Genomic DNA, 15660 nt, shown 5'->3' on the forward strand with positions numbered 1-15660 from the left:
GGGAGAATGTGAAAAGTGTTCTTATGTAGTAAAAACCTGAGAAATCCGTCCGTTTTCGTCATTTGTTAGCGAATCGACTTAAAGCCAGATCGTCACATTGGCCGCTCTTCTCTCTGAAACGGTTGTACTTATCGATTGCAAAGCTATGTCGCGTGCTGCGGTATGTGGACACACTAAAAGCACCATAGTAGAACACAGATGAAGCTTCTAAGTTGATGTAATAGCCAGTAAGAAGTAGTACAATTCAAGTTTTAGGTATCGATTATTGACTTTTTAGCTGGCTTTGGTGCCTTGGACATGGGCTAGGACCTTAAGATTCTGCATGAAAGGAGGACTGGCAGCCGATTTGCACGGGAGAATGTGAAAAGTGTTCATATGTAGTAAAAACCTGAGAAATCCGTCCGTTTTCGTCATTTGTTATCGAATCGACTTAAAGCCAGATCGTCACATTGGCCACTCTTCTCTCTGAAACGGTAGTACTTATCGTCTGCAAAGCTATGTCGCGTGCTGCGGTATGCGGAGACACTAAAAGCACCATAGTAGAACACTGATGATGCTTCTAAGTTGATGTAATAGCCAGGAAGAAGTAGTACAATTCAAGTTTTAGATATCGTGTATTGACTTTTTAGCTGGCTTTGGTGCCTTGGACATGAGCTAGGACCTTAACATTCTGCATGAAAGGAGGAGTAGCAGCCGATTTGCATGGGAGAATGTGAAAAGTGTTTATATGTAGTATAAACTCGATAAATCCGTCCGTTTTCGTCATTTGTTATCGAATCGACTTAAAGCCAGATCGTCAAATTAGCTGCTCTTCTCTCTGAAACGGTTGTACTTATCGATTGCAAAGCTATGTCGCGTGCTGCGGTATGCGGAGACACTAAAAGCACCACAGTAGAACACAGATGAAGCTTCTACGTTGATGTAATAGCCAGTAAGAAGTAGTACAGTTCAAGTTTTAGGTACCGATTATTGACTTTTTAGCTGGCTTTGGTGCCTTGGACATGAGCTAGAACCTTAACATTCTGCATGAAAGGAGGACTAGCAGCCGAGTTTCACGGGAGAATGTGAAAAGTGTTCATATGTAGAAAAACCTGAGAAATCCGTCCGTTTTCGTCATTTGTTATCGAATCGACTTAAAGCCAGATCGTCACATTGGCCGCTCTTCTCTCTGAAACACTTGTACTTATCGTCTGCAATGCTATGTCGCGTGCTGCGGTATGCGGAGACACTAAAAGACCCATAGTAGAACACAGATGAAGCTTCTAAGTTGATGTAATAGCCAGTAAGAAGTAGTACAATTCAAGTTTTAGGTATCGATTATTGACTTTTTAGCTGGCTTTGGTGCCTTGGACATGAGCTAGGACCTTAACATTCTGCATGAAAGGAGGACTAGCAGCCGATTTGCACGGGATAATGTGAAAAGTCTTCACATGTAGTAAAAACCCGAGAAATCCGTCCGTATTCGTCATTTGTTATCGAATCGACTTAAATCCAGTGCGTCACATTGGCCGCTCTTCTCTCTAAAACGGTTGTACTTATCGATTGCAAAACTATGTCGCGTGCTGCGGTATGCGGAGACAGTAAAAGCACCATAGTAGAACACAGATGAAGCTTCTAAGTTGATGTAATAGCCAGTAAGAAGTAGTACAATTCAAGTTTTAGGTATCGGTTATTGACTTTTTAACCCTTCTTTGGTGCCTTGGACATCAGCTAGGAAATTAAGATTTTGCATGAAGGAGGACTAGCAGCCGAGTTGCACGGGAGAATGTGAATAGTGTTCATATGTAGTAAAAACCTGAGACATCCGTCCGTTTTCGTCATTTGTTATCGATTCGACTTAAAGCCAGATCGTCACATTGGCCGCTCTTCTCTCTGAAACGGTTGTACTTATCGTCTGCAAAGCTATGTGGCGTTCTGCGGTATGCGGAGACAGTAGAAGCACCAAAGTAGAACACAGATGATGCTTCTAAGTTGATGTAATAGCCAGTAAGATATAGTACAATTCAAGTTTTAGGTATCGATTATTGACTTTTTAGCTGGCTTTGGTGCCTTGGACATGAGCTAGGACCTTAAGATTCTGCATGAAAGGAGGACTGGCAGCCGATTTGCACGGGAGAATGTGAAAAGTGTTCTTATGTAGTAAAAACCTGAGAAATCCGTCCGTTTTCGTCATTTGTTATCGAATCGACTTAAAGCCAGATCGTCACATTGGCCGCTCTTCTCTCTGAAACGGTTGTACTTATCGATTGCAAAGCTATGTCGCGTGCTGCGGTATGCGGAGACACTAAAAGCACCATAGTAGAACACAGATGAAGCTTCTAAGTTGATGTAATAGCCAGTAAGAAGTAGTACAATTCAAGTTTTAGGTATCGATTATTGACTTTTTAGCTGGCTTTGCTGCCTTGGACATGAGCTAGGACCTTAACATTCTGCATGAAAGGAGGACTAGCAGCCGAGTTTCACGGGAGAATGTGAAAGGGGTTCATACGTAGTAAAAACCTGAGAAATCCGCCCGTTTTCGTCATTAGTTATCGAATAGACTTCAATTCAGATCGTCACATTGGCCGCTCTTCTCTCTGAAAAAGTTGTACTTATCGTCTGCAAAGCTATGTCGCGTGCTGCGGTATGCGGACACACTAAAAGCACCATAGTAGAACACAGATGAAGCTTCTAAGTTGATGTAATAGCCAGTAAGAAGTAGTACAATTCAAGTTTTAGGTATCGGTTATTGACTTTTTACCCTTCTTTGGTGCCTTGGACATGAGCTAGGAAATTAAGATTTTGCATGAAGGAGGACTAGCAGCCGAGTTGGACGGGAGAATGTGAATGGTGTTCATATGTAGTAAAAACCTGAGACATCCGTCCGTTTTCGTCATTTGTTATCGAATCGACTTAAAGCCAGTTCGTCACATTGGCCGCTCTTCTCTCTGAAACGGTTGTACTTATCGTCTGCAAAGCTATGTGGCGTTCTGCGGTATGCGGAGACAGTAAAAGCACCATAGTAGAACACAGATGATGCTTCTAAGTTGATGTAATAGCCAGTAAGATATAGTTCATTCAAGTTTTAGGTATCGATTATTGACTTTTTAGCTGGCTTTGGTGCCTTGGACATGAGCTAGGACCTTAAGAATCTGCATGAAAGGAGGACTGGCAGCCGATTTGCACGGGAGAATGTGAAAAGTGTTCATATGTAGTAAAAACCTGAGAAATCCGTCCGTTTTCGTCATTTGTTAGCGAATCGACTTAAAGCCAGATCGTCACATTGGCCGCTCTTCTCTCTGAAACGGTTGTACTTATCGATTGCAAAGCTATGTCGCGTGCTGCGGTATGTGGACACACTAAAAGCACCATAGTAGAACACAGATGAAGCTTCTAAGTTGATGTAATAGCCAGTAAGAAGTAGTACAATTCAAGTTTTAGGTATCGATTATTGACTTTTTAGCTGGCTTTGGTGCCTTGGACATGGGCTAGGACCTTAAGATTCTGCATGAAAGGAGGACTGGCAGCCGATTTGCACGGGAGAATGTGAAAAGTGTTCATATGTAGTAAAAACCTGAGAAATCCGTCCGTTTTCGTCATTTGTTATCGAATCGACTTAAAGCCAGATCGTCACATTGGCCACTCTTCTCTCTGAAAAAGTTGTACTTATCGTCTGCAAAGCTATGTCGCGTGCTGCGGTATGCGGGCACACTAAAAGCACCATAGTAGAACACAGATGAAGCTTCTAAGTTGATGTAATAGCCAGTAAGAAGTAGTACAGTTCAAGTTTTAGGTATCGGTTATTGACTTTTTACCCTTCTTTGGTGCCTTGGACATGAGTTAGGAAATTAAGATTTTGCATGAAGGAGGACTAGCAGCCGAGTTGCACGGGAGAATGTGAATAGTGTTCATATGTAGTAAAAACCTGAGACATCCGTCCGTTTTCGTCATTTGTTATCGAATGGACTTAAAGCCAGATCGTCACATTGGCCGCTCTTCTCTCTGAAACGGTTGTACTTATCGTGTGCAAAGCTATGTGGCGTTCTGCGGTATGCGGAGACAGTAAAAGCACCATAGTAGAACAAAGATGATGCTTCTAAGTTGATGTAATAGCCAGTAAGATATAGTTCAATTCAAGTTTTAGGTATCGATTATTGACTTTTTAGCTGGCTTTGGTGCCTTGGACATGAGCTAGGACCTTAAGATTCTGCATGAAAGGAGGACTGGCAGCCGATTTTCACGGGAGAATGTGAAAAGTGTTCATTTGTAGTAAAAACCTGAGAAATCCGTCCGTTTTCGTCATTTGTTATCGAATCGACTTAAAGCCAGATCGTCACATTGGCCGCTCTTCTCTCTGAAACGGTTGTACTTATCGATTGCAAAGCTATGTCGCGTGCTGCGGTATGCGGAGACACTAAAAGCACCATAGTAGAACACAGATGAAGCTTCTAAGTTGATGTAATAGCCAGTAAGAAGTAGTACAATTCAAGTTTTAGGTATCGATTATTGACTTTTTAGCTGGCCTTGGTGCCTTGGACATCAGCTAGGACCTTAACATTCTGCATGAAAGGAGGACTAGCAGCGGAGTTTCACGGGAGAATGTGAAAAGTGTTCATACGTAGTAAAAACCTGAGAAATCCGTCCGTTTTCGTCATTAGTTATCGAATCGACTTCAAGCCAGATCGTCACATTGGCCGCTCTTCTCTCTGAAAAAGTTGTACTTATCATCTGCAAAGCTATGTCGCGTGCTGCGGTATGCGGACACACTAAAAGCACCATAGTAGAACACAGATGAAGCTCCTAAGTTGATGTAATAGCCAGTAAGAAGTAGTACAATTCAAGTTTTAGGTATCGGTTATTGACTTTTTACCCTTCTTTGGTGCCTTGGACATGAGCTAGGAAATTAAGATACTGCATGAAAGGAGGACTGGCAGCCGATTTGCACGGGAGAATGTGAAAAGTGTTCATATGTAGTAAAAACCTGAGAAATCCGTCCGTTTTCGTCATTTGTTATCGAATCGACTTAAAGCCAGATCGTCACATTGGCCGCTCTCCTCTCTGAATCGGTTGTACTTATCGTCTGCAAAGCTATGTCACGTGCTGCGGGATCTGGAGACACTAAAATCACCACAGTAGAACACAGATGAAGCTTCTAAGTTGATGTAATAACCAGTAAGAAGTAGTCCAATTCAAGTTTTAGGTATCGATTATTGCATTTTTAGCTGGCTTTGGTGCCTTGGACATGAGCTAGGACCTTAAGATTCTGCATGAAAGGAGGACTGGCAGCCGATTTCCACGGGAGAATGTGAAAAGTGTTCATATGTAGTAAAAACCAGAGAAATCCGTCCGTTTTCGTCATTTGTTATCGAATCGACTTAAAGCCAGATCGTCACATTGGCCACTCTTCTCTCTGAAAAAGTTGTACTTATCGTCTGCAATGCTATGTCGCGTGCTGCGGTATGCGGACACACTAAAAGCACCATAGTAGAACACAGATGAAGCTTCTAAGTTGATGTAATAGCCAGTAAGAAGTAGTACAGTTCAAGTTTTAGGTATCGGTTATTGACTTTTTACCCTTCTTTGGTGCCTTGGACATCAGCTAGGAAATTAAGATTTTGCATGAAGGAGGACTAGCAGCCGAGTTGGACGGGAGAATGTGAATGGTGTTCATATGTAGTAAAAACCTGAGACATCCGTCCGTTTTCGTCATTTGTTATCGAATCGACTTAAAGCCAGTTCGTCACATTGGCCGCTCTTCTCTCTGAAACGGTTGTACTTATCGTCTGCAAAGCTATGTGGCGTTCTGCGGTATGCGGAGACAGTAAAAGCACCATAGTAGAACACAGATGATGCTTCTAAGTTGATGTAATAGCCAGTAAGATATAGTTCATTCAAGTTTTAGGTATCGATTATTGACTTTTTAGCTGGCTTTGGTGCCTTGGACATGAGCTAGGACCTTAAGAATCTGCATGAAAGGAGGACTGGCAGCCGATTTGCACGGGAGAATGTGAAAAGTGTTCATATGTAGTAAAAACCTGAGAAATCCGTCCGTTTTCGTCATTTGTTAGCGAATCGACTTAAAGCCAGATCGTCACATTGGCCGCTCTTCTCTCTGAAACGGTTGTACTTATCGATTGCAAAGCTATGTCGCGTGCTGCGGTATGTGGACACACTAAAAGCACCATAGTAGAACACAGATGAAGCTTCTAAGTTGATGTAATAGCCAGTAAGAAGTAGTACAATTCAAGTTTTAGGTATCGATTATTGACTTTTTAGCTGGCTTTGGTGCCTTGGACATGGGCTAGGACCTTAAGATTCTGCATGAAAGGAGGACTGGCAGCCGATTTGCACGGGAGAATGTGAAAAGTGTTCATATGTAGTAAAAACCTGAGAAATCCGTCCGTTTTCGTCATTTGTTATCGAATCGACTTAAAGCCAGATCGTCACATTGGCCACTCTTCTCTCTGAAAAAGTTGTACTTATCGTCTGCAAAGCTATGTCGCGTGCTGCGGTATGCGGGCACACTAAAAGCACCATAGTAGAACACAGATGAAGCTTCTAAGTTGATGTAATAGCCAGTAAGAAGTAGTACAGTTCAAGTTTTAGGTATCGGTTATTGACTTTTTACCCTTCTTTGGTGCCTTGGACATGAGTTAGGAAATTAAGATTTTGCATGAAGGAGGACTAGCAGCCGAGTTGCACGGGAGAATGTGAATAGTGTTCATATGTAGTAAAAACCTGAGACATCCGTCCGTTTTCGTCATTTGTTATCGAATGGACTTAAAGCCAGATCGTCACATTGGCCGCTCTTCTCTCTGAAACGGTTGTACTTATCGTGTGCAAAGCTATGTGGCGTTCTGCGGTATGCGGAGACAGTAAAAGCACCATAGTAGAACAAAGATGATGCTTCTAAGTTGATGTAATAGCCAGTAAGATATAGTTCAATTCAAGTTTTAGGTATCGATTATTGACTTTTTAGCTGGCTTTGGTGCCTTGGACATGAGCTAGGACCTTAAGATTCTGCATGAAAGGAGGACTGGCAGCCGATTTTCACGGGAGAATGTGAAAAGTGTTCATTTGTAGTAAAAACCTGAGAAATCCGTCCGTTTTCGTCATTTGTTATCGAATCGACTTAAAGCCAGATCGTCACATTGGCCGCTCTTCTCTCTGAAACGGTTGTACTTATCGATTGCAAAGCTATGTCGCGTGCTGCGGTATGCGGAGACACTAAAAGCACCATAGTAGAACACAGATGAAGCTTCTAAGTTGATGTAATAGCCAGTAAGAAGTAGTACAATTCAAGTTTTAGGTATCGATTATTGACTTTTTAGCTGGCCTTGGTGCCTTGGACATCAGCTAGGACCTTAACATTCTGCATGAAAGGAGGACTAGCAGCGGAGTTTCACGGGAGAATGTGAAAAGTGTTCATACGTAGTAAAAACCTGAGAAATCCGTCCGTTTTCGTCATTAGTTATCGAATCGACTTCAAGCCAGATCGTCACATTGGCCGCTCTTCTCTCTGAAAAAGTTGTACTTATCATCTGCAAAGCTATGTCGCGTGCTGCGGTATGCGGACACACTAAAAGCACCATAGTAGAACACAGATGAAGCTCCTAAGTTGATGTAATAGCCAGTAAGAAGTAGTACAATTCAAGTTTTAGGTATCGGTTATTGACTTTTTACCCTTCTTTGGTGCCTTGGACATGAGCTAGGAAATTAAGATACTGCATGAAAGGAAGACTGGCAGCCGATTTGCACGGGAGAATGTGAAAAGTGTTCATATGTAGTAAAAACCTGAGAAATCCGTCCGTTTTCGTCATTTGTTATCGAATCGACTTAAAGCCAGATCGTCACATTGGCCGCTCTCCTCTCTGAATCGGTTGTACTTATCGTCTGCAAAGCTATGTCACGTGCTGCGGGATCTGGAGACACTAAAATCACCACAGTAGAACACAGATGGAGCTTCTAAGTTGATGTAATAACCAGTAAGAAGTAGTCCAATTCAAGTTTTAGGTATCGATTATTGCATTTTTAGCTGGCTTTGGTGCCTTGGACATGAGCTAGGACCTTAAGATTCTGCATGAAAGGAGGACTGGCAGCCGATTTCCACGGGAGAATGTGAAAAGTGTTCATATGTAGTAAAAACCAGAGAAATCCGTCCGTTTTCGTCATTTGTTATCGAATCGACTTAAAGCCAGATCGTCACATTGGCCACTCTTCTCTCTGAAAAAGTTGTACTTATCGTCTGCAATGCTATGTCGCGTGCTGCGGTATGCGGACACACTAAAAGCACCATAGTAGAACACAGATGAAGCTTCTAAGTTGATGTAATAGCCAGTAAGAAGTAGTACAGTTCAAGTTTTAGGTATCGGTTATTGACTTTTTACCCTTCTTTGGTGCCTTGGACATGAGCTAGGAAATTAAGATTTTGCATGAAGGAGGACTAGCAGCCGAGTTGGACGGGAGAATGTGAATAGTGTTCATATGTAGTAAAAACCTGAGACATCCGTCCGTTTTCGTCATTTGTTATCGAATCGACTTAAAGCCAGTTCGTCACATTGGCCGCTCTTCTCTCTGAAACGGTTGTACTTATCGTCTGCAAAGCTATGTGGCGTTCTGCGGTATGCGGAGACAGTAAAAGCACCATAGTAGAACACAGATGATGCTTCTAAGTTGATGTAATAGCCAGTAAGATATAGTTCATTCAAGTTTTAGGTATCGATTATTGACTTTTTAGCTGGCTTTGGTGCCTTGGACATGAGCTAGGACCTCAAGAATCTGCATGAAAGGAGGACTGGCAGCCGATTTGCACGGGAGAATGTGAAAAGTGTTCATATGTAGTAAAAACCTGAGAAATCCGTCCGTTTTCGTCATTTGTTAGCGAATCGACTTAAAGCCAGATCGTCACATTGGCCGCTATTCTCTCTGAAACGGTTGCACTTATCGATTGCAAAGCTATGTCGCGTGCTGCGGTATGTGGACACACTAAAAGCACCATAGTAGAACACAGATGAAGCTTCTAAGTTGATGTAATAGCCAGTAAGAAGTAGTACAATTCAAGTTTTAGGTATCGATTATTGACTTTTTAGCTGGCTTTGGTGCCTTGGACATGGGCTAGGAACTTAAGATTCTGCATGAAAGGAGGACTGGCAGCCGATTTGCACGGGAGAATGTGAAAAGTGTTCATATGTAGTAAAAACCTGAGAAATCCGTCCGTTTTCGTCATTTTTTATCGAATCGACTTAAAGCCAGATCGTCACATTGGCCGCTCTTCTCTCTGAAACGGTTGTACTTATCGATTGCAAAGCTATGTCGCGTGCTGCGGTATGTGGAGACACTAAAAGCACCATAGTAGAACACAGATGAAACTTCTAAGTTGATGTAATAGCCAGTAAGAAGTAGTACAATACAAGTTTTAGTTATCGATTATTGACGTTTTAGCTGGCTTTGGTGCCTTGGACATGAGCTAGGACCTTAAGATTCTGCATGAAAGGAGGACTAGCAGCCGAGTTGCACGGGAAAATGTGAAAAGTGTTCAAATGTATTAAAAACCTGAGAAATCCGTCCGTTTTCGTCATTTGTTAGCGAATCGACTTAAAGCCAGATCGTCACATTGGCCGCTCTTCTCTCTGAAACGGTTGTACTTATCGATTGCAAAGCTATGTCGCGTGCTGCGGTATGTGGACACACTAAAAGCACCATAGTAGAACACAGATGAAGCTTCTAAGTTGATGTAATAGCCAGTAAGAAGTAGTACAATTCAAGTTTTAGGTATCGATTATTGACTTTTTAGCTGGCTTTGGTGCCTTGGACATGGGCTAGGACCTTAAGATTCTGCATGAAAGGAGGACTGGCAGCCGATTTGCACGGGAGAATGTGAAAAGTGTTCATATGTAGTAAAAACCTGAGAAATCCGTCCGTTTTCGTCATTTGTTATCGAATCGACTTAAAGCCAGATCGTCACATTGGCCACTCTTCTCTCTGAAAAAGTTGTACTTATCGTCTGCAAAGCTATGTCGCGTGCTGCGGTATGCGGACACACTAAAAGCACCATAGTAGAACACAGATGAAGCTTCTAAGTTGATGTAATAGCCAGTAAGAAGTAGTACAGTTCAAGTTTTAGGTATCGGTTATTGACTTTTTACCCTTCTTTGGTGCCTTGGACATGAGTTAGGAAATTAAGATTTTGCATGAAGGAGGACTAGCAGCCGAGTTGCACGGGAGAATGTGAATAGTGTTCATATGTAGTAAAAACCTGAGACATCCGTCCGTTTTCGTCATTTGTTATTGAATCGACTTAAAGCCAGATCGTCACATTGGCCGCTCTTCTCTCTGAAACGGTTGTACTTATCGTATGCAAAGCTATGTCGCGTGCTGCGGTATGCGGAGACAGTAAAAGCACCATAGTAGAACAAAGATGATGCTTCTAAGTTGATGTAATAGCCAGTAAGATATAGTTCAATTCAAGTTTTAGGTATCGATTATTGACTTTTTAGCTGGCTTTGGTGCCTTGGACATGAGCTAGGACCTTAAGATTCTGCATGAAAGGAGGACTGGCAGCCGATTTTCACGGGAGAATGTGAAAAGTGTTCATATGTAGTAAAAACCTGAGAAATCCGTCCGTTTTCGTCATTTGTTATCGAATCGACTTAAAGCCAGATCGTCACATTGGCCGCTCTTCTCTCTGAAACGGTTGTACTTATCGTCTGCAAAGCTATGTCGCGTGCTGCGGTAAGCGGAGACACTAAAAGCACCATAGTAGAACACAGATGAAGCTTCTAAGTTGATGTAATAGCCAGTAAGAAGTAGTACAATTCAAGTTTTAGGTATCGTTTATTGACTTTTTAGCTGGCTTTGGTGCCTTGGACATGAGCTAGGACCTTAAGATTCTGCATGTAAGGAGGACTAGCAGCCGAGTTGCACGGAAGAATGTGAAAAGTGTTCATATTTAGTAAAAACCTGAGAAATCCGTCCGTTTTCGTCATTTGTTATCGAATCGACTTAAAGCCAGATCGTCACATTGGCCGCTCTTCTCTCCAAAACACTTGTACTTATCGTCTGCAAAGCTACGTCGCGTGCTACGGTATGCTGATACACTAAAAGCACCATAGTAGAACACAGATGAAGCTTCTATGTTGATGTAATAGCCAGGAAGAAGTAGTACAATTCAAGATTTAGGTATCGATTATTGACCTTTTAGCTGGCTTTGGTGCCTTGGACATGAGCTAGGACCTTAACATTCTGCATGAAAATAGGAATAGCAGCCGATTTGCACGGGAGAATGTGAAAAGTGTTCATATGTAGTAAAAACCTTAGAAATCCGTCCGTTTTCGTCATTTGTTATCGAATCGACTTAAAGCCAGATCGTCACATTGGCCGCTCTTCTCTCTGAAACGGTTGTACTTATCGATTGCAAAGCTATGTCGCGTGCTGCGGTATGTGGAGACACTAAAAGCACCATAGTAGAACACAGATGAAACTTCTAAGTTGATGTAATAGCCAGCAAGAAGTAGTACAATACAAGTTTTAGTTATCGATTATTGACGTTTTAGCTGTCTTTGGTGCCTTGGACATGAGCTAGGACCTTAAGATTCTGCAATAAAGGAGGACTAGCAGCCGAGTTGCACGGGAAAATGTGAAAAGTGTTCAAATGTAGTAAAAACCTGAGAAATCCGTCCGTTTTCGTCATTTGTTAGCGAATCGACTTAAAGCCAGATCGTCACATTGGCCGCTCTTCTCTCTGAAACGGTTGTACTTATCGATTGCAAAGCTATGTCGCGTGCTGCGGTATGTGGACACACTAAAAGCACCATAGTAGAACACAGATGAAGCTTCTAAGTTGATGTAATAGCCAGTAAGAAGTAGTACAATTCAAGTTTTAGGTATCGATTATTGACTTTTTAGCTGGCTTTGGTGCCTTGGACATGGGCTAGGACCTTAAGATTCTGCATGAAAGGAGGACTGGCAGCCGATTTGCACGGGAGAATGTGAAAAGTGTTCATATGTAGTAAAAACCTGAGAAATCCGTCCGTTTTCGTCATTTGTTATCGAATCGACTTAAAGCCAGATCGTCACATTGGCCACTCTTCTCTCTGAAAAAGTTGTACTTATCGTCTGCAAAGCTATGTCGCGTGCTGCGGTATGCGGACACACTAAAAGCACCATAGTAGAACACAGATGAAGCTTCTAAGTTGATGTAATAGCCAGTAAGAAGTAGTACAGTTCAAGTTTTAGGTATCGGTTATTGACTTTTTACCCTTCTTTGGTGCCTTGGACATGAGTTAGGAAATTAAGATTTTGCATGAAGGAGGACTAGCAGCCGAGTTGCACGTGAGAATGTGAATAGTGTTCATATGTAGTAAAAACCTGAGACATCCGTCCGTTTTCGTCATTTGTTATTGAATCGACTTAAAGCCAGATCGTCACATTGGCCGCTCTTCTCTCTGAAACGGTTGTACTTATCGTATGCAAAGCTATGTGGCGTTCTGCGGTATGCGGAGACAGTAAAAGCACCATAGTAGAACAAAGATGATGCTTCTAAGTTGATGTAATAGCCAGTAAGATATAGTTCAATTCAAGTTTTAGGTATCGATTATTGACTTTTTAGCTGGCTTTGGTGCCTTGGACATGAGCTAGGACCTTAAGATTCTGCATGAAAGGAGGACTGGCAGCCGATTTTCACGGGAGAATGTGAAAAGTGTTCATATGTAGTAAAAACCTGAGAAATCCGTCCGTTTTCGTCATTTGTTATCGAATCGACTTAAAGCCAGATCGTCACATTGGCCGCTCTTCTCTCTGAAACGGTTGTACTTATCGATTGCAAAGCTATGTCGCGTGCTGCGGTATGCGGAGACACTAAAAGCACCATAGTAGAACACAGATGAAGCTTCTAAGTTGATGTAATAGCCAGTAAGAAGTAGTACAATTCAAGTTTTAGGTATCGATTATTGACTTTTTAGCTGGCCTTGGTGCCTTGGACATCAGCTAGGACCTTAACATTCTGCATGAAAGGAGGACTAGCAGCGGAGTTTCACGGGAGAATGTGAAAAGTGTTCATACGTAGTAAAAACCTGAGAAATCCGTCCGTTTTCGTCATTAGTTATCGAATCGACTTCAAGCCAGATCGTCACATTGGCCGCTCTTCTCTCTGAAAAAGTTGTACTTATCATCTGCAAAGCTATGTCGCGTGCTGCGGTATGCGGACACACTAAAAGCACCATAGTAGAACACAGATGAAGCTTCTAAGTTGATGTAATAGCCAGTAAGAAGTAGTACAATTCAAGTTTTAGGTATCGGTTATTGACTTTTTACCCTTCTTTGGTGCCTTGGACATGAGCTAGGAAATTAAGATTCTACATGAAAGGAGGACTGGCAGCCGATTTGCACGGGAGAATGTGAAAAGTGTTCATATGTAGTAAAAACCTGAGAAATCCGTCCGTTTTCGTCATTTGTTATCGAATCGACTTATAGCCAGATCGTCACATTGGCCGCTCTCCTCTCTGAATCGGTTGTACTTATCGTCTGCAAAGCTATGTCACGTGTTGCGGGATCTGGAGACACTAAAATCACCACAGTAGAACACAGATGATGCTTCTAAGTTGATGTAATAACCAGTAAGAAGTAGTCCAATTCAAGTTTTAGGTATCGATTATTGCATTTTTAGCTGGCTTTGGTGCCTTGGACATGAGCTAGGACCTTAAGATTCTGCATGAAAGGAGGACTGGCAGCCGATTTCCACGGGAGAATGTGAAAAGTGTTCATATGTAGTAAAAACCAGAGAAATCCGTCCGTTTTCGTCATTTGTTAGCGAATCGACTTAAAGCCAGATCGTCACATTGGCCGCTCTTCTCTCTGAAACGGTTGTACTTATCGTCTGCAAAGCTATGTCGCGTGCTACGGTATGCTGATACACTAAAAGCACCATAGTAGAACACAGATGAAGCTTCTATGTTGATGTAATAGCCAGGAAGAAGTAGTACAATTCAAGATTTAGGTATCGATTATTGACCTTTTAGCTGGCTTTGGTGCCTTGGACATGAGCTAGGACCTTAACATTCTGCATGAAAATAGGAATAGCAGCCGATTTGCACGGGAGAATGTGAAAAGTGTTCATATGTAGTAAAAACCTTAGAAATCCGTCCGTTTTCGTCATTTGTTATCGAATCGACTTAAAGCCAGATCGTCACATTGGCCGCTCTTCTCTCTGAAACGGTTGTACTTATCGATTGCAAAGCTATGTCGCGTGCTGCGGTATGTGGAGACACTAAAAGCACCATAGTAGAACACAGATGAAACTTCTAAGTTGATGTAATAGCCAGTAAGAAGTAGTACAATACAAGTTTTAGTTATCGATTATTGACGTTTTAGCTGGCTTTGGTGCCTTGGACATGAGCTAGGACCTTAAGATTCTGCATGAAAGGAGGACTAGCAGCCGAGTTGCACGGGAAAATGTGAAAAGTGTTCAAATGTTGTAAAAACCTGAGAAATCCGTCCGTTTTCGTCATTTGTTATCGAATCGACTTAAAGTCAGATCGTCACATTGGCCGCTCTTCTCTCTGAAACGCTCGTAGTTATCGTCTGCAAACCTATGTCGCGTGCTGCGGTATGCGGAGACACTAAAAGCACCATCGTAGAACACAGATAAAGCTTCTAAGTTGATGTAATACAAAGGAAGAAGTAGTACAATTCAAGTTTTAGGTATTGAATATTGAATTTTTAGCTGGCTTTGGTGCTTGGACATGAGCTAGGACCTTAATATTCTGCATGAAAGGGGGACTAGCAGCCGAGTTATACGGGAAAATGTGAAAAGTCTTCAAATGTAGTAAAAACCCGAGAAATACGTCCGTTTTCGTCATTTGTTATCGAATCGACTTAAAGCCAGATCGTCACATTGGCCGCTCTTCTCTCTGAAACGGTTGTACTTATCGATTGCAAAGCTATGTCGCGTGCTGCGGTATGCGGAGACACTAAAAGCACCATAGTAGAACACAGATGAAGCTTCTAAGTTGATGTAATAGCCAGTAAGAAGTAGTACAATTCAAGTTTTAGGTATTCAATATTGAATTTTTAGCTGGCTTTGGTGCCTTGGACATGAGCTAGGACCTTAAGATTCTGCATGAAAGGAGGACTGGCAGCCGATTTTCACGGGAGAATGTGAAAAGTGTTCATATGTAGTAAAAACCTGAGAAATCCGTCCGTTTTCGTCATTTGTTATCGAATCGACTTAAAGCCAGATCGTCACATTGGCCGCTCTTCTCTCTGAAACGGTTGTAGTTATCGATTGCAAAGCTATGTCGCGTGCAGTGGTATGCGGAGACACTAAAAGCACCATAGTAGAACACAGATGAAGCTTCTAAGTTGATGTAATAGCCAGTAAGAAGTAGTACAATTCAAGTTTTAGGTATCGATTATTGACTTTTTAGCAGGCTTTGGTGCCTTGGACATCAGCTAGGACCTTAACATTCTGCATGAAAGGAGGACTAGCAGCCGAGCTTCACGGGAGAATGTGAAAAGTGTTCATACGTAGTAAAAACCTGAGAAATCCGTCCGTTTTCGTCATTAGTTATCGAATCGACTTCAAGCCAGATCGTCACATTGGCCGCTCTTCTCTCTGAAAAAGTTGTACTTATCATCTGCAAAGCTATGTCGCGTGCTGCGGTATGCGGACACACTAAAAGCACC

Source organism: Schistocerca gregaria, chromosome 6 (assembly GCF_023897955.1).
Source record: "Schistocerca gregaria isolate iqSchGreg1 chromosome 6, iqSchGreg1.2, whole genome shotgun sequence".
Classification (NCBI taxonomy): Eukaryota; Metazoa; Arthropoda; class Insecta; order Orthoptera; family Acrididae; genus Schistocerca; species Schistocerca gregaria.